Genomic DNA, 10,490 nt, shown 5'->3' on the forward strand with positions numbered 1-10,490 from the left:
ACTCCCATGGCCCCTCCCCTGCGATCAGAACCCTGCCACACAAACCCAACATAGGGGGACAAGGACCAGCCCTCTGTATCTGTCTGGGAAAAGAAAAAAGGTCTTCTCAGGGTGGCAGATAATCAAGTAATCATTCCCCGAGGTGCTGATTCCCTCATACCCCAGACTGGGAGCCGCTGAAGGAAATGGGGTTTGCCACTCACTTACCTAGTCAAAGGGAGCAACAGCCTCACCCCCCCCAGCGCTCTCTCCTACATTTCAAGACAGTATCAGGTTCAAGCAACAGACACAGGAGAAATTTGGAAAGAGGAAACCTTCTAGTAATCATACCATCCTATTGTCTCATTTTATTGTTTTTTTTCTCTTTTCTCCATGGCTGGCTGGGACAAACGCTGCACATGAAAACATAGCAGCTCTTTTTTACCTTCATCGAGAAAGAAGCAAATGTGGCAGATGAAGGACCTCATGCAAAACACGACGGTGTGACATGAGGCAGGCTACAGTACTAGGCAGCCTTTCTCCCTCTTAGTCTACACTGCAACTGCATTGAACTTGGCATGCTCACTTTACCTTCCTATCAGTCATTTTTTCACTGAGGAAATTTGTATTTATTACATCAAGGCATTTTTGTCCCACATAATGAAAATGAAAATCCTTTAAGAAAAAAAAAAATTACCAGCATATCCTAAGATTGCAATGCTAATGCATACAAGCGGCACAAGTGTATTGCACTTGTTTAATGGGCTAACCAACAGAATCGAGCTTCCCTCAGGAAAGGCAACATTTCAGTGTACGCTAGGAAAATAGAGAAAAAGTCAGCTTCCAACCAAAAAATAAACTCCACATTTAATAGCTTAAAATGAAGCCACTGAAGACTAAACATCTGGGCTTTTTGGATATCATCCCAGATGCTGCGTGTAGTACCGAAGCTCTTCATCACTGTATCCTCTGAAGAATTTGAATAAAATCATTCCCCCAGTATATGCTGTTGCTCTGCAGGACATCACAAAAAAGTGCTTGTTGCAGTACGATCTTGGGGCAAGGCCCGGTTTTTTACTACATGTGCGGAGAGCATGCAGAACCACAGCCTTTGGTTTTTTTCAGGATCTCCAGGACTTCCCATAATACAAATTACCATTCTGCAGCAGTGGCAACAGCAACAACCCGCATGCACCACAAAAGAAGCCAATTAGAGGAGGATTATCAGAAACACTCCAATAAATCAGTAGCACTTCTAGAAGTGCCACTGGAAGTCAATGGGATTTTCAGCTCCTGGAACACAACAGGCACATCCACAGCGCATCACACCAGCATCCATCAGAGACCACCAGCACCGACCAAGGGAGTACGCCTACGTGGCACAGAGCCATATGGTCCTGTAAGGTCCCTAAATATTAAGCCTAACTCTCATCGAATATAAAAAGACGTAGCAAGCACCACCGTACCTCCGTTTTCAGTGCCAGCTTGCAGAGCTCTACTCAATACAGCAATGTGCTGTGTGTTTCTAGATGCTCAGGAGCTTTTCAAAACCCTAGTTCCTGCACAACCTGCTTTGAGACCTCCACTGCTCCCAGCTGCCACGCTTCATAGCCAGTACTAGCCATCTTCAGACGCAACCTGGATTTACTGGGATTGCTCAGGGATGGCTGCACAAAATTCCGTAGCCGGTTCTGTGCAGGTCAGATCAGATCAGCGTATACATTTAAACTGTGTGAGCTGCTGAGAAAGAACGTATGGGGCATGGCCACTGGAAAGCAACTGAACCAGCACAACATTTCATAAGCCAGAGGCACATGGATTATAACTACAGCCAAACTACACAGCGCAAGAGAGCCACACAAAAGACAAAAAGCGTTGGGTAAGTCTGAAACAGAATTAGCCTTAATAGACAGTGCCTCCCCAGAGCTTTTATGCTCATGGCCAAGCAAAACGGCTCTGAGCAGGAAGACAAGAACTGCAGACTTCTGGCATGGCTCTTGAGACACAAACAGTATGAGAGACTTGTTCCCATAGTGGAACAAAGAGGTGAAAGCAGACATCCTTGAAACAAACAACTCCTGGCCATTGTACCATCCAAACAAGCACAAATATATTTTTTTCATCTAAGTTTTCACTTTATTTTTATATATATAAAGTAGAATAATAATTTTAAAAGTTGAGAGCCTTTTTTCTTTAATTGATCTTCCTCTACTTCCTCTAGGAAATCACACACAACTGTATTCTCCCTTTTTTAAGAGATATATTGGTATTAAGAAGCTCTGTAGTAGGCTGTTCTTCTTGATTCTTTTTGTCCAGCCAGCCTCGTCCATTTTCTTTCCAGCCCTGAGATGATCACTCCTATTCTTCACTTTCCAGCTCCTCCTCTCCCTGCACCTCTAAGGTGACTTAAAAAGACAAAGACTCATGCACAGGCTAGGAAGATGGTTTGATTAATGACTTTTCCACTCCTCTAAGTCATTTCAAAGGAATTATTCTATCCAAGCATGACAATGGAGAAGACATTTCCATAAAAACCTGTGTATTTCCAGCTAATACATAATGATACCAATGGAGGCAAGGAGAGAGTGAAGACCTCATGCTCTGGCAATGAAAATATTTTCTGTTTGTTTGCTTTTTTTAAACACACTTTCTGTTTTTCCCATACTTTCTGCTATGTTTCAAACAGATTTTTCCTTTACTGTATTTTATGTAGTTCTGTCCTTTTCTTCCATCATCTCCTCTTTCCTAGCCTGTTTTTCTAGCCTCTCCAGCCCCCGATTTCCCCTGTCTGCTCATTTCAGCTATTAAGATGGAAACAGTAGTTCTCAAAACAACAAAAAAAAAAAACCAAACACAACAGGAAAACTACAGAGACTACAGATGACTTCGGAGTCCAGTAAAGACTGCAAGGGCTTTGAAATAAGGTGAAAAGTAAGCAGAAAGGCCTGTTTTGAAACAATAGTGGAACAAAGGAACCAATTAGGGAAGAAATAAAGTGAAAACTAACCCAAATCTTTGCTTGGAATTTAAACTTTTTTCAGTTAAAAAAAAAAAGTTAGTATAGCACATCCAATATTTTTCTTGTCCAATATGTTTCTGTACTTACTGATTTTATCCAAAACTGGGAGTAGGCTTGCCAAAATATCATGAGAGTCTTCCTACTAATGAGACTTTTAGACAGAGGAAATGCCAGAATTTCTAGATAAATCTGAAACAGAAAGTACTAGGTACTTACAGGGAAAATTTCTTTCATGAAGGAGTCCAGCCCCATATCCCAAGCAAGACCAAGCCCATGAAGTGCCGTCTTTACCACCATTTTAACCCACTTCCTAAGATTCAGTCTAGTTGCCTCTGGAAAGCTTTTGCTATCAGCACCCACCCCACGCTGCAAGGAGGGCAGCCTGGTCCTAGCTGAGGGGCCAAGGGCACAAACTGAAGAAACTGAAACCTAACCTTGCTGGATGCTGCAGTTTAGAGCTTCAGCACGTTTCCAGGGCAGCATGAGCAAGCCAACACTCTGCTGGTGTCACAGCCTTCAGCTGCCTGCTGCAACGGTTGCCTACAACAACTTGCTTCACAGGCACTTGCTTCTGACCCATAAATACAGCTAGAAAACACTCCAGATGGAAATGGGGCCTTCGAAAGTTTTTGAACACACTTAAAATAACTAATTTTTATCCAAGGAACACGTATCAGAACATTATTATTTTGCTTCTCATAGTACAGTTGCTACAGGAGAAAACCCATTCACCAGAGCACAGCTGAAGACAGCTCAGGTTCCGAGCTTCAGTTCTGCCCAGCTTCAGGTGATGTTGACTAATTCAGAAGAAGCATCCGAGGTTCCTCAGGTGTCAGTGGAAATGGAGCACAGCTCCTTCACAGGACATTTCAGAGCACCAGAGCTAGATTCATTTTCTGAACCACCTGCTGAAGGAGCAGGTTATCTACAGAGTCTAGAGAAACCATCTTTTCAACTGAGAATTTTATGTTTGTTTCTAAAACTGGTCAGGCTGGACATTTCCCTCTGCAAGTGTCACTGTGCAGCCTTTATCAAGCCTGCAGCGTGGGGCAAGAGCCAGCACATGGCATGTGCCAAGGGGAGAAGAAAGGAAGGGAAAGGAGGGCGAGACTCTCACGCTGGGTTTGTACACTGAGGAAGGGACAGGGCAGTGAGGCACTCACGCAAGGCATGGCATAGGTGGATAAGGAAAGAGAAAAGACAAAATTCAGGGATACTTGCACACTGGATTTTAGTTCTAATAAATAAAAACTAGGGCAATGCACCCATTTTTATCACAAGGCTCCACTAATGAGAACACTGCTAATGAGAACACAACATGGACAAAAGCTTCTCTCAAAGCTTGTTCATTCAACACCAAACATTTCCCAGTCAAAATCCAGAAAGACTTCCTAATAGGGATCAGCTCATTTTCATGGTGAGCCAGGGGTCATTAGAACACAAATACCAAGTGTTTGGTCAGGAAAACTGATTTGGGGCAAATATTGTTCTCACTCATTCTCAGTCTTTCTTTCCCTCCCTCTCCGTTCTCTCCCAGTGACGATGAAGGGTACGACTGTCACCACTACTCCTTCCTGTTAGCACATAGGAAAGTTTCAGGCAAACGGCTCTCGCTCGATTCCCTTCACTGCAGCTGGTTCATGCAGGCAAAGCACAGTGAGTGATACCATGGAAAGCGTGGATTAGCTGGAAAGCATGAACTTTTTTACCTCAAATTCTTCTTCTCCCTTATATCTTTTTAAAGCAGTGTGCTAGTATGTGTATTTTAAGAAGCTGGATGAACTCAAACCAATTAATCTTTTCTTCTTTAGCTTTTTTTTTCCTTACAAAGAAGGTTGAATATACAAATATGCACATTATTATATGTATGCATAATAACTTTCATATAAAAGTAGGAGGTCAAGTTTTCAGCTAGTGTAATTTACCATATTGACTACCTACTGTTTCCCTCGCCACCCCCCGTCCCCCCCCCCCTGTAATTCAGCACCCTACTAAATCCTGAAGTGCCTTCTTCAATTTGCATAATACTGATGCGCTATCACTCAAATCCAAATGCGGATTGATACAGACATACCAAAGAACAAACTCACTGCATAGATGCAGATGTAATCATTCTCTGTTTATGGCTGATACCCAACACATTAGCTAGCTAGTGGAAAAAACTCTGTGTCTACCAAGCTGGCTCAATTTAATGAGCATTTCATTCACTCTCAATGAGATTCCCTTTGAAACAAAAATGCACAAACCAATTGTTGTAGATTTTGATGGTCTTTTACCTAACTGAGAGAAACTGGAATAAAGAATTACAGACTGCTGTACATCTGCTGAAGTTCATCATTATCAGGAGAGATCAAAGTGTTTTCCTTAATCTCTTCTTAACTAAAATAATTTAAGCCCATTTTCATTGTTAATTCCCCAGGCTGTACCCTTTCAAGGACAGTTCCACTGTTTTTAATCTAAAGTACAATAACCTGCTTCATACCTGACACACATAAATTTCTAAATCTCTCCGTGCCAGGCAAGGGCAGTAAATGGAGAAAAGGATGATGACAGTAACTTCACATGTGCAAAGCCTGTTTCCTAGCAGGGGATCAGTAACAGCTGTCTGCAGTACGGTCACAGGGAAACCGGCACCAGGTTTGCTGTTTTGCTGCTGGCGGTCGCTAGCACCCTCAGTGCAGCTGAGTCTGGCAGTGTATTTATATGACACAGGGCAGAAGCGTGCAGAAACCCTGAAACAGCTCTGAAAGGCAGCAAGGGTGCTGGAAGCAATATATCTGCAAGGCCCAGGGAAACTGGCCGGGGCAGACCCAGGTTAGCGCAGCAAGTGCCTCACAAACATTTTCACTCCTTGCACAACGTAAGTAGGACATTTCTTCCCCTTCTTTGTCTCCATTGACATCATGAGTTTATCAGCTACATCCATCTTTCTAGCAAAAATAATAATGCAAAAAAAAAATCTCTGAAGTATTTCCAGCTCATCTTCCACTTCGGAGGAGTTACTCTTCCCCCTCAGAAAGGAAGAACTAGCCTGTCCAGCTCAGAGGGCAACTAACTGAAGGGGCAAATGGCAGGTACAGTACTCAGTGATTGGCCTAGATCATCAAAGAGGGAACATTACCTCATTTTATCTCCCTTTCTATTTATCAGTCAAGTTTATCCTTTTTTTTCCCCTTTCACTACACCAGTGCTATATAGTCTGCAGACCTTCCTATAACTTAACCTCTTGCTGGCTCAATTTCTTCTTCTGTAAAATGGGAATAATACGTTTATATTTACCTTATGGCAATTAGACTAACTAATCCAATTAACCAGTTACTGTGCATTTGTAACACACTGTAAGCTCCTCAGGTACAAAACATCACAGTAACACAAAGTTTAATAGTTATTACTGTAAAAATAATCAAAATTCAGAGGAGAAGGGAAGATGCCAGCTGGCAGACTGAATATCCACTCTCACTTATTGGCAGCAGTTTCATTGTAATAAAAGCAGGACCACTGCTGATTGTGCAGGCTTGTGCTTCCAGTCTTCAACTGGTTAAGGAGCTGCTGTCAGCTTATTCCGCAGAAAGCTCCTTGTGGCTCAAAATACTGTCCGATCAGCCTTTTTTCCATGGAGCCAGTATTCCCAAAAGCAGAAGTCCTTGAGCACGTGCTTAGAGTAAAACCAGTGTTTAGATGGTTTGGTTAATCAGACTCACAATAAAAAAGCTCCTCAGCATAAGAAAATTTAATTTTTTTTTTCCTCACATAAATACAGATATTATTGGAGTATTCATTGCCAGAAATTGTCGTGATTTAACTCATCTCTGAAGTTCACATTTGCCTAGAGTTTGTTTCGGTTAAGTATATGCATATATAAATATACACATATCATCTATATTTTACTTAAATATATCTCTTCTTGGGGGATTGTGGTTTCATGTTGCAGAACAATTGTAAGAATTTACTAGGCTTTCACTCCTATTCATGACACCTGAACTACAGAGGGCCAAGGGGTACATTCCAATTAAAAAGGTGCTTTCTGGCTGTCTAAGAAAAGTTACGCTAACCAGGGACACAGAAACATAGATGCGTGGCACTGGACGTATGGAAGTAACAGATTCTGTATTGGCAAGCATCGACTTCTGTTGAAAGTCAAAAAAGTAACAAAATCTCTGAGGATGTACAACAACTTCTGACATAAATTTTTGGAACATTTAGATCACTGCTGCATCAGCAAAAGCCAAAAATGGTTATGAAATGAGTGAATAAACAGAATCTCATCCTGGAGTAATTACTCTTCCTGGAATAAGCAATGGTTAATAATGAGAAGCAGACAGAAAGCCACTGAAAATGAAGATAAAAACCAGAATTTACTTGAAGTGACAAGATGGTTACCACTCACAGGAAGCATCATTAATTAGGACTTCTGAAAGAAGATTTCTCATCTTGTAGGAACTTATTAGCAACTGATTGCTCCAAGGTAGGTTTCAAAACACATGAAAACGACAATTATATAATGTTACTAACTAAAAGATGACTATGATGATGTGATCAAAGATAAGTTCTATAATTTTTTACTGGAAAAATTCACAGGAATTAGAATGGGAAACTTCAGCGCAGTGTTGGGGATGTTGATACCTGAGTAGAGAAAACAACAGGCAAGTCAGACACTGGTAACCACTGCCTACACAGTAGAAGACCAAGCTGATGAACAGAGCACTGTTTTCCCCATATCTGTACTGACCATAGGACTGGACATGTATCTGTGTATTATATCACCTCCCCAGGATATCAAAGGAACTACTGTGACGAGCAATCTAATTTCTGATTAGTAAAACTACAAGATCAGGAAAACCTGACGCTCTCACAGTGTTAGGAAAAGCAATAGCAGAAGGTCGGAGGATCCAACAGAAGATTTGATATCACTAGCGAAATAAAAGCTGAAGAGTAGGCTTCAGTGTTCAGAAGCTTAGTTCAGATCTCAGGAAGTCATTATTGACACGCCACAATTTTGTCTATATGACAAATGAAAGGCTGGATGAGCGAGGATAGCAGAATGCAAAAGAGAACAGTTCAAACCAAATGTTAATTCATCAAATCTACGTCCTCAAAGAAAAAGGCAGGAAAACATAGTCTGTAAATCAAAGGTGATCTAAATTACTCTGATTATTGGTGACAGGCAAAATAAATGACCCATATTAGCATATCTAAGGTAAGAGCAGACTGGATTTCACCGTCCAGAAATTCACGTGCCTCTCAGATTTTCACCTTCAGAACAGTTACTGAGAAGCACATCAAGTGGCAAAACAAGCTCATTAAGTTAATCAGTTTTTGATAGCATCTGACAGCCTCTGTCACTGCTCACTCAAACACTAAGAGGCATCTGAAGGTTGATCAGGAGCAAAACAGACTTTTGTTGTTGCAAACACCAGGGGCCATGGCTGGGTTGTTCACGTCGCACAAGGAGAAGAGCATAAACTGTTGTTTCCACATTGTCTTTCAAGAAAGTAAAGAGAGCACCATTACCCTTCCTCCTGTCACTGTAGCAGCCACCCTCTTGTTCATCCCAACACCTTGCTGACCCACAGCACCAAAAAAAGTGGATTCCTGGGGCTCTGCCATGAGCAACATACACAGCCAAGTCACTGCCGTTTTGACCCGGGCTGCTGTTTACTTTGCTCACTTGTAGAAATTCTGCATCATTATATGCCATGGATTTCTATTAAAAATAAACATAGAATCCTAGAATCTTTTAGGTTGGAAAAGACCTTTAAGATCATCAAGTCCAACCATTAACCCAGTACTGCCAAGTCCACCACTAAACCATGTCCCTAAGAACCTTGTTCTCACATCTCAAATACCTCCAGGGATGGTGACTCAACCCCTTCCCTGGGCAGCCTGTTCCAGTGCCTGGCAGTCCTTTTGGAGAAGAAATTTTTCCTAATATCCAATCTAAACCTCCCCTGGCGCAACTTGAGGCCGTTTCTTCTTGTCCATCACTTGGGAGAAGAGACCAACTCCCACTTCTCTGCAACCTCCTTTCTGGGAACTGCAGAGAGCCATAAGGTCTCCCCTGAATCTCCTCTTCTCCAGGCTAAACACCCCCAGTTCCCTCAGCCACTCCTCACAGGACTTGTGCTCCAGACCCTTCACAAGCCTTAATACAAGCTATCAAAGTGAAATAATGAAAAAAAGGCATGGGAGCAACGTACTTCATTTGTCTTCTGGACACTGCCATGGATTTTGGTATGAAGAATGGATAAACAGATACTATCTAAACATCATCTTAGCCCTCTAACAGGAGACAGGTTTGGCATTCAATGCCAACATACCAAAGTCACAATTCAACTGCCATACAGGCATAACTCAAAACTACACACACAGTAATGATAATACAATGAAAATGCTGTTAATGATAAGTTAACATAAATCAAAAATCACAAATGAGCTTGGAAAGTAAAGAAACAGACAACATGACAGAATTCACGTATGTTAGCACTGGCATGAATGTTAGGGATATAAACACCTCTTGGCAAGTTGTGAAGCATGTACTCATTCAAACAAAACCGAAATCTGGTCGTCAAAATCAACACTTAAGACTACAAGTACTCGCCACATTAACAAGTTGGTATAGCCAAGTATCCTTGAAAGATGTATTTGCTGTATTTCTTCACTGTAATTTATCTTAAAAAATAGGACAAAAATACCTAGTTCATTTGCTAAGAACAAAGTCTTACCATCTATCTTGGCAGAAGCACCACCAAACAGCTGGGGAACAGGTAAGGGAGTCTCTCCATTGGCTCTTCTTCAGAGAGGGACAATATATGAGACCTGATAGCGAGAATGTACCAAGACCAAGCCAGGGATGTCAATAGATGTAAAAGCGTGAGCTACTATTTAAGATTACAGGATGTATTCCAGTTATAATACATCATTTATATATATTTGTCTTATTTTCTTTTATTATCTATATTTATTCTATTATTGCCTATACTCCACAGGACATACCACTCGACCTACAAGCATTTCTGAGGTATTTTTCTTGCTATTAAAAAAATACTGGGTTTCTACTGTTGGCATCTCTTTCATCTGAGATTTCATGGTCTATCTGAAAGTCAAACTCAAGAGTTTGTTTTCCTAATTATTTGTGATTTGTTGCAGGGAGTTTTTTGGGTGGGTTTTTTCTTTTTTTTTTTTTCCCCCCTAATGTTTGGGTTTGGCAGAAAATGACGCTTGAGGAACTGGAATAAACCAACCTGACTAAGCACATAATGCTCTGAGTGCTATTTTAAAAGATGATTTAAAAAATAGGATGCTGCAATAATCATTGATTATTTGCATTATAGAGTAGAAGAAAGGCTTACACTAAGCTTGGGCCCCACAAAAAGCTTCATAGAAACCAAAAATGGAGATGTATTTTATGTCTCAAAGAACTATGGATAAAATATGTGGGACAATTTAAGCTTGGGAGGCCCAGAAAGGTTATTTATTTTTCCTGTCTGGGAAA

At 41.2% G+C, this 10,490-nt stretch overlaps 1 protein-coding gene across 1 annotated transcript in view; it reads right to left on the reverse strand.

Moving 5' to 3' along the window:
• Positions 1-10,490, reverse strand: part of LOC104511045 (RNA-binding motif, single-stranded-interacting protein 3) — a 345,645-nt gene that overhangs the window by 268,604 nt on the left and 66,551 nt on the right. The gene's annotated exons all lie outside the window — the stretch shown is intronic.

Source organism: Eurypyga helias, unplaced genomic scaffold (assembly GCF_000690775.1).
Source record: "Eurypyga helias isolate BGI_N326 unplaced genomic scaffold, ASM69077v1 scaffold5746, whole genome shotgun sequence".
NCBI classification, from domain to species: Eukaryota; Metazoa; Chordata; class Aves; order Eurypygiformes; family Eurypygidae; genus Eurypyga; species Eurypyga helias.